This window comes from Caretta caretta, chromosome 1 (assembly GCF_965140235.1).
Source record: "Caretta caretta isolate rCarCar2 chromosome 1, rCarCar1.hap1, whole genome shotgun sequence".
Taxonomy (NCBI): domain Eukaryota; kingdom Metazoa; phylum Chordata; order Testudines; family Cheloniidae; genus Caretta; species Caretta caretta.
The window spans coordinates 133,473,516-133,489,142 of record NC_134206.1 but is presented as its reverse complement, the minus strand read 5'-3'; the positions used below and the strand labels follow the sequence as shown (position 1 = coordinate 133,489,142).

General features: G+C 40.2%; 1 protein-coding gene across 4 annotated transcripts in view; it reads right to left on the bottom strand.

Moving 5' to 3' along the window:
- Positions 1 to 15,627, bottom strand: part of WWC3 (WWC family member 3) — a 174,680-nt gene that overhangs the window by 127,384 nt on the left and 31,669 nt on the right. The window lies entirely within an intron of this gene.

The following is a 15,627-nucleotide window of genomic DNA, read 5'->3' as shown; positions in this document are numbered from 1 at the left end:
AATGAAAACTAAAATGTACAAAGAAAATGAACATTTAATTTAGAAAGTATGCTGACAGCTACTCCCAAAACAGGTGAGACAGCTTCTCCCTTGAAGTTCTGTGTTTAACTATTTAATTATGATGGCATGCAGTCCTGCCAGTCCCCTTCCCCCCCACCACCGCCGTACTGCAGTAACAATGTGAGAACAGAGCTGGAATTCATTGCTGTTCACATTTATTGGAAACTTTATAGCATCCAAGTTTTTAGAATGTCAAAGCAGTATAATTTGCTATCCATAGCAGCTCAAATGTAAAAGAAAAAGTATCTTTTTCAACTGCCAATGCACAACTGTTCACGAAATTCTATTATCTTAGGCCAACATAAATTACCCTGCTCTGCCCGGAAACAGGCAATCACAATAGGTTTGTGAAGCATTTTGATATTCCTAGAATGAAGGATACACACAAGTAGCAGTGGCAAAATTACTAACTGAGTATTTTGAATATCATACTACTTCTGCAGCAACTGCTCGACAAACTAATACGCAAGTGATAACATTCAATAGAGTACTGGTAAATAGTCATTCTTCCTACTATTCACTGCACCAGAGCTTCTTGACCTTTTTCTTTCTAACACCCCCACCCCCCAAATTTGCTATAAAACTCCACAGCCCAGTTGTGCCACAACCGTTTTTCTACATATAAAAGCCAAAGATGGCATTAAGGGGCAGCAAGCAGGGCAATTGCCCGGGGCCCCACGCCAAAGGGGGCACCACAAAGCTAAGTTGCTCCGGCTTCAGCCCTGGGTGGTGGGGCTCGGGGCTGCAGTCCTGTGCGACGGGGCTCTGGCTTTCTGCCCTGTAACCCTAGCAATTCTAATGCCAGCCATGCTTGGTGGACCCCCTGAAACCTTTTCATGACCCTTGGTTGAGTACCACTGCATCATGGATTCAACATTTGTATTGCTCTGGAACATCAAAACTACCAAGAATTTAAGAAAACCAATACAAAGGCAAAAGTAACCCAGACAGAACCAAGGGTGTAGATTTTTATCCAGTTTGACTTCCCACAGCATCATTCCAGCAGTTGTTGAAACCCTCACACAATGTATTCCCTAATAGTTTCTAAATGGCTCAAATAAAAAAGATATAACTCAATGTTATATGTAATGTAATATAATCAACTCAGTCACAAAAGTAAAGTTAATTTTATAAAGATAAACATTAACTAAATATTCACAATACAAACATTAGTTAAATATAAACAATATAAATATAAACAATTCCAATATAATATAAGTGATCCATAGAATCATAGGCTATCACGGTTGGAAGGGACCTTAGGAAATCATCTAGTCCAACCCCCTGCTCAAAGCAGGACCAATCCCCAATTTTTTGCCCCAGATCCCTAAATGGCCCCCTCAAGGATTGAACTCACAACCCTGGGTTTAGGAGGTCAATGCTCAAACCACTGACCTATCCCTCCCCTGATATCCGTATCACTACATACAGCCTAAAATCAGCTTCCAAATTTGTGCACAAATGTGCAATATCTGATGTACAGTCTCCTATAAAAGATCAGAATTTGGACAACATTTATAAATGCAGACATTTTATGGCCAGCAGGAATCCTAATGGTCATCAGTCTGACCTTCCATATAACACAGATCATTGAACTTCCTCCAGTAGTTCCTGCAAAAACTCCTATCTTTTTAAAAAAGACAGCCTTCTCAGTTTAAAGACTTCAGTTGACAGATTATCTAAAACATCCATCGGTGAGTTGGTCCAATGGCTCATTACCCTCAATGATAAAAAAATGTAAGCCTTAGTTATCGTTTCAATTTAATTAGCTTCAACTTTCAAAAGTCCAACACTGAATCTTTTTAAGCCTTTGTACGTTGGATTTAAAAGCCCTGAAGTATCAGATATAGTCTCTCAGTGTTAATACAAACTTACCAACTTGTCTCTTAACCTTTGCTTCATGAAACAATCTACTTAGTTTATTAAGTCTCTCACTGGAAGGTGTATTCTCCAGACCTCAAACCAGTCTTGGCTCTTTTTTGTACCCTCTTCAGTTTTTCAGGACCATCTCTGAAGTACTGATACCAAAATTGGCCAGAGCATTCCAGTAGTGGTTTCACCAATGCCATATATAAAAGTAATATCAATTCAGTATTCCTACTCAATGTTCCTTTGAGCATCCAAAGTGATCTTTATCCCTTTTAGCCATCACATCACACTGGCAGCTCATGTTTGTTTCGTTATCTACCATGACCGCCTATGTTCTTTTCAGAATAAAGAAACTAGACTTACTGTTAACTGTCCCCAAGGTGGCCTGCAAGACATTGCTTATCTTTTTACATAAAAACAGTGAAATCTTTCATAATTTCCCAAGCCTTTAGGCCCGATGTCAACTTTACAAATACAAATGGGAAAATATAATGACTCTATAGTAGTGTCTGGGTCTTGCTCTCCTCAAACCCTCTCTCAACTTAAAAAAAAAAGTATTTTTCACACTTTTATAGCAGCACTCTGCATTATACAATACTTCTATGTGAAAGTGTTCCACTCATTTTCAAAATGCAGGGAATATAATACATTATCATGTTTGTAAACATGATGGGAAACAAACTAAGTTGGGCAATATTCAAAACAATATTAACAAAATCCTAGTTTGTTCTCCTACTTACTTGTGGTCTAGATGTTTCCCAGAGACACTGATTATTTCTTCTGCACAACAGGTAGAAGATATGCACACACAAAAAAACCCAAAAGTTTTGTTTTAGTACCAAACAAGGTTTTGGTTTGAAGGAGATAGGAAAATTCTGACTGATCCAATTAAAAAGCCACTGCATATTTAAATTTATTGAACACAAAATAAAGTAGCAAAGAAAGATTTCAGAAGAGGATTCATTTTCTAACCAAGAAGGGGTGCACAGCAAGCACATGTAGAATGTTCTTAAATTACACCCAACTTCACTACAGATGCAAGAGGAACACTTTCTGTTGCTCAGACTTGTTCATCGACGTCACATGCAGAAGGCATGGAAAGCGTGCCCCTCAAAACTATCTACATACTTATAAGACTCTCATTAGCGCATCTGAAAGTTAAAAGGTCTATACTAACACTTCTCTCACCTCTGGTCTTGAAGCAGTGCATCTGTGTTGTCAGTGCTCACCTTAGGGGAAGTGCTCGCGAAGAGAGCATGAAAAGCCGCTGCCATTTCCACGCTAGCACTTTCATCATCACTGCCACAGGTGGCACAGCATCAGTGGTGAAACCACACTGAGATAGATCACAAAAATTCCATACATAGGCACATGCACGCAAACGGAACAACGATATTTACTTATCTCCCACGATTATTTTAAGCATTTTTAAATGCCTGGAGAGTGCTTTAAAACTGTGAATTACTTTGGAAGTACAAGACAGTAATTCATAGTCACAATCGCATACAATCGTGCGGTTTTGAATGTGCCTAGTACAAGAGTTAGTGAACCGTACGATCAGTGCAATCATGTCCTTTTGTTTTTAAAGATAAAAATGTTAAATTAGGTTTGATAAAATTTTGCAGATTAAAGAATATTTTCAACGGTCTGCTAAAATGAATGTTATGATAGCATTACGAGGTATTGTACACAATACTTACCCAACAGGAAACCCAAACAATTGGGAATAAAAATAGGAAGGTTTATGAACTTTAGGAGCTACAGAAATATATTTAGACTAAGTGATTAGAGTTTACTAATGCTACATGATTTGAGATTTGAAATCTAGTAAAATAAGGGAGGAATTTTACAGATTAGAGCTATTGTTACAGTTACACTAACAATTAGAGTATTGTTACAGTAAAATTTTCTCTAGGACTACATATACAGTACACCTACCTTAAAATTTTCCATTACTGACAACTTGTATGATACTTTGTGTAGAACTGTCCATTTGAACCAAAAGCTGCAGTCATTGAGAAGAAGCTTTATTATAGAACAGCATAAGTGTTCTTCCAGGACTTTGTCTAGTAGTTATGCAGGCAAAATACTGCCACATTAGTTCTAATTTCTCTGGACTTCTGTTACAATATTAAAAATACAAGAGAAGGCATAGCAATTGATTTACCTCTGATGATTTTGTTCTAGACACCACCGTGTTTGCAATTACTCAAGATAGTCGAGACATTGGTTCCTACCTAAACTGCCACATTATCAACAAGATTTTCTTTGGAATGGATAGTGAGGCATGCTTGCCCATCACACATACACATCCCTTATTTGTAAGCAAAACCTACATATGCAGTATTCTCCCTTTGCATGCCATAAGAACCTTAATCCAGCATCCTTAATGATCCCACCTCTCTCACTTAAACTTCTAGAACATAAACAATATTAACTTTCTGGGAACAGACAGAGCAAAAGTGAACAGTAAAGAAAGGGAATTAAGTAGATGCAACAGGTTTTATACCATTTTCCAAAAACCTGTTTAAACTGTGGAATGATAGTTTGTGTATCCAAAGGAAACCTTAGATCTGTTAAGAATTCATGTCAGCATTCTAAAAAGAAAAATGGAAATAGAATCAATGATCCCAGTCAACAACTGAGTTATTTAAGTAAAGTTTTTACTAAAGAATTGTCTCTATTCAAAGATGTACAAATTTAATTTTAATTCAGTTTAAAACTGATTTCCTTAAGCCAGTACAAAACAGAGTGGGTGTTCTTCATTTGATTTAAATCAAATTTATATTAATGTATCTTATTGATTCCTTATTTAATTAAGCTAAATCAAAATAAGCAAGGTTTAAATCAGATTAAGGTGTTTACACTGTGTTCGCACAGGTCTAACTAATCAGGTTTAAAGTTACGCCTTTAGCTAAACTGGTACAATTCTGAATATAGACGAAGTCTAGAAAAATGTTTTTTCTGCTAGGCAAACTACAGGCTCCCATAATAATAAAATGTAAAATTGTAGAACAGTAACATACAAACAGACACTGCTGCAGCAGGTCAGCCAAAAAATATATCAGGAAACTACTGAAATTAAACGTCCTCTGGAAGTATCACACCCCTTTCTCTGATTAATTCAACGGCTACAAAAAAATAGTAGAGGTCTCCTTTCCTGTTTCTATATAAGGAATTGTACATGGAATGTGTACATCTGTAAAAACACTTTAAGATCATCAAAATTAGGAGCTAGGCAGCAACAGACCAAGAGCACTCATTTTTTACCTTAAAAAGGAATTCAATAGGTTCTTGTCTGAAGTCACAAGTGAAAACAACCTTTGGTGGCCTTATTCTATTCCCTCATCTGTTCACAGTATAAAACCAAAACATAATATAGCACAATTCACTCTCTCTGCATATGAAAACACTAGTACTTGAAGAACAGGGGTAACTGAAATACTGAGATGTGCTGAAAGAACTATTGGATGAAACTTTCATAGATTCAGAGAGTTGAAGGCCAGAAGGGATCATTTATTCCTGTTTATCACAGGCCATTACATTTCACCCATTTCCTTCGTATTGAGCCAAATAATTTGTTTGGCTACAGCATATCTTCCAGAAAGGCATCTAAATAGTGATTAGAGATGGAGAATCCACCACTTCCCTTAGTAGTTTTTTGGCAATGATTAATCACCCTCACTGTTAAAAATGTGTGGCTTGTTTCTAATTTGAATTTGTCTGCCTTCAACTTCCAGCCACTGGTTCTTGTTATCCCTTTTTTCCACTAGTTTAAAGAACTTGTACAGTGCCTGACTGCTCTACTTGGATCAGACCAATGGTATTCATCCTTCATGTTGATGAGAACAAAATTCATTCCAGTTGCAAGGAAAAGCCAACTAAATAACGCCTGTTGTGCACAATCTGAGACCTGTTTAGTGCTCACTAAAAGACACAGACTCCACTGTGGCCCCTTGACTCAAGTCCTCTAACATTCTGCAATGAGCACACGAAAAAGTACTTGGTAGGTTCCATGTAAACTTTTATTAAAGACCGCCAGATTAAGTTTCAAACCAGTGATACGGTGAGATCACTCCACACTGGCTTTTTCTGTCTCTCTTATCATCTGTGGTGTACAAGCTAAAAGTGTAAATTTTAAAATGGTACATTTTTATATAAAAAGGTTTTGGTCTCTCATCTAGGGACCATACTTCACAGTAGTCAACGAACTGCCATAACAGTAGTATAACAGTATTTTTGCCATTATTCATACCATGATTCAAATCAAGATTAAGCTGTTTCCTCAGCTCTTTGATTTAACTTTACCTTTTCCAAAAGTAATACCAATCTTCTGACATCACAGCCATTTTTGGCTATGTAACTCTTCAAAGGTTTAAATTTTGAAGCACATTAGAAAGCTTCTGGAATCTGAATCCCCTTGGTTTAAAAATAGAAAAAAATCTTTAAGAACCATGATATTTTGTTTTGGGGGATTTTTTCCCCACCTAAATTGTTTTGAGTAAAAACATTTTTTTTAAAAAACAGTCTTGTATGCACGTGCAATAAAGCAGATAAAAATATTCCTATAATGCCTAGCTTTACTAAATATTTACTCTGCCAATTTAAAAGCCAAATTATAAGAACAGTCCAATTACAAGATTCGAGGCTTGACATGAACATGAGACAGTGTTGCCACCTGATTAGATTCTGATTGAATCAGAATGGATTGCTTCCCATCCTCAATTTGTTTAGTTAACATTATCATCTGTTGTAGATGCATAAGAGACGCTCCCCTGGATAATGTAAATGCTTCTAAATATAGTCCAACATCTTTGCAAAAGTAGTTCCCAAAAAAGTATTAGCTTGGGGGGGGGGGGTGTGGAATCAATATTTTAGGTGAATACGCAACATTTTAGCCCTAACTTTAACACCCTTTATAATAGAATCCTGTTTTTTCGTTTTAAAAAGGTGGAAATCCCCTCTTGGGATAAAAACAACACAACACAAAAAACTCAAAGGACCTTTGTATAATAAGAAAACCTTTATGGGTGCATAACAAGTGACAACTACATGCCCCTCTTGCCCCTGCTCCTTTCAAGAGGGCTGAAAGCAGTTTGGTTGTTAGTACAGACACCCGGTACAACCAGTGATGAGCTGCCAACAGCTGAAGAACCAGTTCCTTCAGTCACTCCAGGTCTTCGGCAGCACTGAAGGACCCACCGCCGAAGAAGTGCCGCTGAAGACCCGGAGCACCGCCGGGTGAGTAAAAATTAAAAAGGATTCTCAGGGGAGCCTCCCCAGCAGAGAGCTCAGGCAGGCCGGACAGGACGGTCCCGTGGGCCAGAAGTGGCCTGCAGGCCGGAGTTTGCCCACCCCTTTAACAACCAGTTCTAAACCGTATTCAAAATTTAACAACCAGTTTGCGCAAACCAGCTCCAGCTCACCATTGGATACAACCAATTTTAGTTACTTCCAACACCCTACTCAGAAATTGAGCTAGACCAGGGGTGGCCAACCTGAGCCTAGGAAGGAGCCTGAATTTACCAATGTACATTGCCAAAGAGCCACAATAATACGTTAGCAGCCCCCCATTAGCTCCCCAATATTCCCAGTGCCTCCCGCCCACTGGCAGCCCCGCCGATCAGCGCCTCCCCATCCTTCCCTGCACCTCCTGATCAGCTGTTTCATGGCGTGCAGGAGACTCGGAGAGCGAGGGGAGGAGCGAGGGCATAGCAGACTCAGGGGACGGGGTGGAGTGGGGGCAAAGCCAGGGTTTGAACAGTGAGAACCCCCCAGCACATTGGAAAGTTGGCGCCTGCAGCTCCAGTCTCGGAGTTGATGCCTATACAAGGAGCCGCATATTAACTTCTGAAGAGCCGCATGTGGCTCCGGAGCCACAGTTTGACCACCCTTGAGTTAGACCACTGGGAGAACAAGAGACTGGAACATGTTGGGTGAGACTTTCATACCTGCTATGGCCCCTTTACAGCCAGTAGCTATGTCTTGTCAACATAGTGCTTTCTACATAGGGGATTAAGTGAGTATAACCGGCAATCGGGGTTTAGATTTTTCACAAGGTCACAGGATGTTGAACGAGAGTGCGCAATTTTACACAAGAAAATGCTATTCGTTATCTTATCCTTATTCATTCTGATAGGGCTAATGCTGGTCCACTCACAAACTGAACGCACTGTTTTAAACACCATACTGGCAGTTGCTAGGGAGAAAAGGGATGAGAAGTGGAGAGGGTGAAATGAGGAGGAAAGCACATATCTAAACTGTTTTTGTCAGATGTCCGACTTTTCTCCTAATGTTTGTTTGCCTTTCATACTATATGTAATTTCTAGCCACTTTAATAAGTTTACGCTTGTACATTAGCCTGGTATTTTAGCAACTCTTTTTCACAGAAAATATACAGTTAGGAAAGGGAAACATTGAAGAGGGCTTTTTTTGTTGTTTCACAAAGCCATTCACAGGAAAAGCTGTTTACAGCTTTTTTTAGTCACATTCCAATCTTGAAGAAGCTATAATGACTTCCTTCACCTTTGTAGCTACAGGCTGGCTAGGAGTACATTCCAAAGCCTGCAGGAACTTCTTTGAAGAAAGCCAGTCTGTGACCAATGAACTGTTCAGCTATATCCCTCCTGCAGCCCTAACCCTCACAGCTCCTCCAAACAGACTAATCCAAAGAGATCAAACACACTCTCCTTAGAGATGCCACCTCCCTCCCAGAAGGACAGTACAGTATTGAACAAATAATGAATGCACTACCCTGGCCGTGAAGGAATGCGCTTTTTCAGCAATATTTCTTGTCAAAAATATATAGTCTTTTTTTAAAAAAGCCAGGACACCTTTAGCAATGTGGCAGCAAACAAGATGACACTCATTTCTGTATGTGAAAATCTGTAACAAATTACATCATAAGCAATGAACCCTATATTATGGTACTTTTGGATATTATCACATTTGTCCAGCTTACATAAAGCATCCCATTCTACGAACAAAATTCAGAACATGCTAAATATTCTACTCCTGGGGGAATTCTGTGCCACTGCGCAAGCACAGAATTAATGTCCCCCACAGATTCCCCCCCCGCATACAATAATTGATTCTGACGGAGAGGCAAAGGGAAGCTGCAATTACACCTTTCACCCACAAGGGGCTGATATGGCACTGGAAGAGAAGGCAGGTGGCTTAGGGGATGGAGCAGCCAGTCACAGAGAGGAAGGGGGCAGAGGCTGCCTTCCTCACAACGCCCTGCCCACGGGACTAGGTGAGGAGGCACTGGATATGTGGGGACAGACAGACAGGGCACACAGGGCTCCTGGGAGGTGTCACAGAGACACGAGTTCAGAAGGGCTAGTGGTAGTGGACAGACTGGGGTTGGGCACAGGAGCTAGGGAGGTGACAACATTGAGCCAGGGGCTGAATGGGAGTGGGGGTGCAGGGCCACATGAGGACGGAGGGGGGGGGGGATGCAGGGACAGACGGGGCAGCTATGACTGGCTGAATGGGGAGTGGGGGCTCAAGGATACGTGGAGACAGAGGCAGCTACGCCTAGCTGAGTGAAGGTGAAAGGACACAAGGAGGAATGGAGGTGTGGGGCACACGGGGACAGCGACAGACATAGGCGCCGACTCCAGGGTTGGAGCACCCACAGGGAAAAAATGGTGGGTGCTGAGCACCCACCGGCAGCCCCCCAATCAGCAGCTCCTCCTCCCCCCAGGACCTCCTTCCCACCGACACGCCCTGCCAATCAGCGCCTCCCCCTCCGTCCATGCACCTCCTCCCGCCCACTGCAGACAGCTGTTTCACAGCATGCAGGAGGCTGGCGGCAAGGAGGAAGGAGCAAAGACGCAGCAGGCTCTGGACAGGGGAAGCGGAAGAGGTCAGGAATCATAGAATCATAGAATATAAGGGTTGGAAGGGACCCCAGAAGGTCATCTAGTCCAACCCCCTGCTCAAAGCAGGACCAATTCCCAGTTAAATCATCCCAGCCAGGGCTTTGTCAAGCCTGACCTTAAAAACCTCTAAGGAAGGAGATTCTACCACCTCCCTAGGTAACGCATTCCAGTGTTTCACCACCCTCTTAGTGAAAAAGTTTTTCCTAATATCCAATCTAAACCTCCCCCTACTGCAACTTGAGACCATTACTCCTCGTTCTGTCATCTGCTACCATTGAGAACAGTCTACAGCCATCCTCTTTGGAACCCCCTTTCAGGTAGTTGAAAGCAGCTATCAAATCCCCCCTCATTCTTCTCTTCTGCAGGCTAAACAATCCCAGCTCCCTCAGCCTCTCCTCATAACTCATGTGTTCCAGACCCCTAATCATTTTTGTTGCCCTTCGCTGGACTCTCTCCAATTTATCCACATCCTTCTTGAAGTGTGGGGCCCAAAACTGGACACAGTACTCCAGATGAGGCCTCACCAATGTCGAATAGAGGGGAACGATCACGTCCCTCGATCTGCTCGCTATGCCCCTACTTATACATCCCAAAATGCCATTGGCCTTCTTGGCAACAAGGGCACACTGCTGACTCATATCCAGCTTCTCGTCCACTGTCACCCCTAGGTCCCTTTTCCGCAGAACTGCTGCCTAGCCATTCGGTCCCTAGTCTGTAGCTGTGCATTGGGTTCTTCCGTCCTAAGTGCAGGACCCTGCACTTATCCTTATTGAACCTCATCAGATTTCTTTTGGCCCAATCCTCCAATTTGTCTAGGTCCTTCTGTATCCTATCCCTCCCCTCCAGCGTATCTACCACTCCTCCCAGTTTAGTATCATCCGCAAATTTGCTGAGAGTGCAATCCACACCATCCTCCAGATCATTTATGAAGATATTGAACAAAACCAGCCCCAGGACCGACCCTTGGGGCACTCCACTTGATACCGGCTGCCAACTAGACATGGAGCCATTGATAACTACCCGTTGAGCCCGACAATCTAGCCAGCTTTCTACCCACCTTATAGTGCATTCTTCCAGCCCATACTTCCTTAACTTGCTGACAAGAATACTGTGGGAGACCGTGTCAAAAGCTTTGCTAAAGTCAAGAAACAATACATCCACTGCTTTCCCTTCATCCACAGAACCAGTAATCTCATCATAAAAGGCGATTAGATTAGTCAGGCATGACCTTCCCTTGGTGAATCCATGCTGGCTGTTCCTGATCACTTTCCTCTCATGCAAGTGCTTCAGGATTGATTCAGGAAGAGGTAGGGCAGGGTGGAGAAGAGGCAGGATAGGGCGGGGCAGCATGGGGCACAGCCTGTGGGGGCAAATGTGAAGTCAGCACCTGTGGGGGCAAATGTGCTTGACTGAATGGGAGAGGTTGGGGGCAGCCAGGGTCTGCGTGCAGGAGGCTCCCCAATTCCCTAACAATCCCTCCCACACCCACAAAAAACCTGTTCTATACTTTTCCCACCACACCCAGCAACCCTCCAAGATTCTCTCCCAGGCACCTTCCCAGCAATTCTTCCTTATCCCTCACCTCCTCCGTTACCCTTGATTCCCCCAAACCTTTGCACTGCTTCTGAGGGATACAGGAAATATGTTTCTGTATTGCTGTTTAAATGAATTATTACTCAAAGTTCTGTATTAATATACCTAGTAAGGAATCTATTGGTCAAAAAAAAACATTTCGTGAATCTTTTTAGTCTGTATTTTTACAGATATACTTGCTGACAGGTATTTTGAAATAAATTACCAAAATAACTGAAACTGGCATGATTATGTAGTGTTACTTTGACAAATATAATATGCAGAATTTTAAAATATTATGTGCAGAATTTTTAATTTGTTGGTGCAGAGTTTCCCTAAAAGTAATGTTCAAATCATAGAAGATGGTTAGCATTTTAATATTCCAACCTTTTTTTAAAGCCCACATTCACTACTTAGAAATATGGGTAGCTCAGAGTAATATAGGCTATAAATACACATTTTTTTAAAAAAAGATAAAACCTTAAGGTAAAGTCTTCCCTCAAATAAAAGTGCACATTTGTGTACAAGTGCCTGACTGGCTAATTGGATTTCACCCTTGGAGAACGGCAGCTCAAATATAACCTTAATTTCTGAAATAAAATAATTTGGTACACATCAGCTCAGGCCCTCACGGACATAAATCCACAACATAAATGACCACACAGAAATTGGCACAAATAAAGCTCAGTGCTCAGAAGGACAGTGTTAGCACAGAAAATTTCAGAATGCAATATATCCTAGCTTGAGGTCACTGGGAGGAAAATACAGAAAGAGTCATACAACAAGAACCTGCACTGTGCTCAGCAAACTACACAACATTCAATGCCAGTTGCCTTAGTTCTTTTATTTATATATAAACTCTTATAGTAATTATATAATCAATATATGAATTATCATATTTTGAATTATTGCATATTTTAAATTACAACTTGCATTAAAAGCAGCCTCTCACAATGGATTTTTCCCCCTCAGAAATAAAACATTACTTCAGAATGAGAAAAAAAAAAAAAAGAGCATCAATTCAAAGGTCAGTTATTTTTATGGTCTTCTAGAGTGCTTCCTGCACTTTCCCAAACGTAAAAAAATTTAACATAAGCAGGTTACATTGTAGCATTATTCCAAAGGTATTTCAGTAGCATAAAATAGAAGTAGCACAGTGATGAATCAGGCTCATTGTGCTTAAAAAACAATGGAAGAGAACTTTTTTCCACTGACTACCAGGTATATAATATTTTTTATTGGTCTCTAACAGCATGAACTGCAAGTTGTTCTGTATTTATAAACCCTTGCACTTGCCTAGGACAAAAATTATAGGATTAATGCAAAGATCAGACTGCAGGACTGGGAATTTAGTGCCTAGTATTCTCAGGATGAGCAAATCATTTCATATTATTTAATTTGGCAACTGTTACAAAATACATAAAAAGTAGAAAGAAAAGGAGTACTTGTGGCACCTTAGAGACTAACCAATTTATTTGAGCATGAGCTTTCGTGAGCTACAGCTCACTTCATCGGATGCATCTCCTGCTGGTAATAGGAGAGTGAATTTGTGTGTGGGGGTGTGGAGGGTGAGAAAACCTGGATTTGTGCTGGAAATGGCCCAACTTGATGATCACTTTAGATAAGCTATTACCAGCAGGACAGTGGGGTGGGAGGAGGTATTGTTTCATGATCTCTGTGTGTATATAAAGTCTGCTGCAGTTTCCACGGTATGCATCCGATGAAGTGAGCTGTAGCTCACGAAAGCTCATGCTCAAATAAATTGGTTAGTCCCTAAGGTGCCACAAGTACTCCTTTTCTTTTTGCGAATACAGACTAACACAGCTGTTACTCTGAAACCTGTCATAAAAAGTAGAAAGTCATTTGATAAACATCACTTATAATGGTATACAAATGAAGAAAAACTTTCCCATTTTTCTTGAAATGGTCATTATATTAAATTAATAGGTCAGGAATATTCTGTTCTGACTTCTGAAAATTCACTAGAATGATTTTGATTCACACAGTTTCATAGGATCTTGAGCCTTGTGTTATATGGCATACTGCATCAATTCAGAGATCACGAAGACAAGAAGACTTCAATTTTTCAGGCCGTACAACCCCTTTACATTTTCTTAAGTGTCAGTGATAACCAGCCAAACAGGAAAGAACCTCACCCATGCACTGGAATCTGAGAGATGCATTAAACACGTTCAGTGTATCCTCTGATATCTCACATAAGCCAAATGCTTAGGAAGGAGATGAGTACAGGTAACCATGAAATACTGAAATCTCTAGTATGCAGCTCCTTCCATGCCACAAATAACCAATCTGAATAGGATAGCCCCAATGTCTGCATACACCAAGAGGGTAGAATCTCTTCAGGACAGCAGCTGTATGTTGAATTTGAGCTGAACTGTAAAACCCATAACAAACAATCCTGTACATTAGCAAAATAAGAATAAATAACAGTAGTTCACAGTCTCAATCTTGAGAACCTGTATACCTAAAATTATGGTTGAACAAACAAAAAAATTGGAAGACTCCACCCTCTGACTTTTTCTTTGCTATCATCAAGTAAACCTATGAGCAATGATAGTTATACACTATATTTTCTTGTTTTTCTTCACAATCAAATTCAGAAAAGACGGCAAGGCTTAGAAAAAGTTGTTTTATTCCATTACACCTTAAAAACTGTAATAGTCTCTAATGGAAATTACAATAAGTAAAAATAATGTAAAAAGCAATATATAATTTGTTTTAGAACTCAATAGTCATCTAGATATTTAAAAACAGAAGAAAAAAAACTTCAACATATTTTCTGCAGCATGGGTACATTTCCTTTTCCAGATCACCAGAGTCTTTCCCCTAACCTCAAAGTTAGAGGGGCATGTAACTGCCCAATTTGTGTTTATCTCTTTATGGCATGTCAATTTTTACTTCAATTAGTTGATATTACTTGCAAATTATGTTTTATTTTATGTATTTAAAATCTCCAGGTACACTATAAAATACATACAAAATATTATTATAAAGCTTCATAAAACAGGTCTCCCAAATGTGGGCTAACCCAGCAAATCTTAAAAGATACAAGGACCTCTCCCAAACTCAAAGGAGCTTTCCCCATCATATCAGCCAGAGTTCTCTTCCACTCATTCTCCTAGTTCTCAGAAAACTTAGTGCTTGTTTTTCAGTACCTCCCAATAAATGTGTGTAGTCCCTACGCACATATGCCTATAAAGCTCCTACATGCTCCTATATGCCAAAAATGCATATAACCATGCTGAATTTACAGTGATTATTACTTTAGGTTTAGTCATCAAGCTTAATATTCATCATATATTTTTCAGAGGTAACAATAATGATATCAAACCTTATAATCTTAAAGGCGGCCAGTAGTTTCACAATACTTTATATTTAAATTTAAAGAAAGCTAGTGCAATTTAGTGCTTTAGAGAAAGTAATAAAACAGTTGCTCATAACTTCACTCTCACTCTTATGTGGCGTATAGTCACAGAATTAACAATGTTCTGTGAAAATGTTCCATTTAGGAATGCTGACCAAACAATACATTTTTAATGAACACAGACCAGTGGGAAAATAGGAACTTGCTTTAGGTTACAGAAACACTTAAGTGGAACCTGCATAAATATGGTATATTAAAGAAATAGATCTATTAGAAAAAAAATTGCATTTTCTGTGTACCAAATAAATACAAATAGTGACACAGTGATGAAGCCCTTTAACGTGAGTAAAACAGTACTAACAGAAGTTATAAAATTTGTTAAGAGTATAAAATTCCAGCGCACTCAAAAAGCAAAAGAAAAACCATCAGCTAAAACAACAGAGCTGTTTAACATTTGCTTTGCACCGCAGCCAACTATATCTGATAAAATAACAGAGTGCTCTTAAAATAATTGTGAAAGGATTAGACCCATAAAAATAATAAAGTAATTTTGCAAAAATAATCATTTAATACGTTTCCACAAAAAGCAGTGCAAATTTTAAATACAGTAAATTCCTGGAGCGACAAGACATTCAACAGGATGTGACAAAGTTCCTCCTCTACCTTGGTGGGTCTTGCGCTTATTGGAGGATTTGCTCACCTTGGAGCTTCACGGCAGCCCTCAGCTTGGCCATTTTTCTGAACCCACAGTCCAGGTCGACGACTCCTGTGTCTGACCAGGAGTTGGGAGGTTTGGGGGGAACCCGAGCCAGCCCTCTACTCTGGGTTCCAGCCCAGGGCCCTGTGAAATGCAGC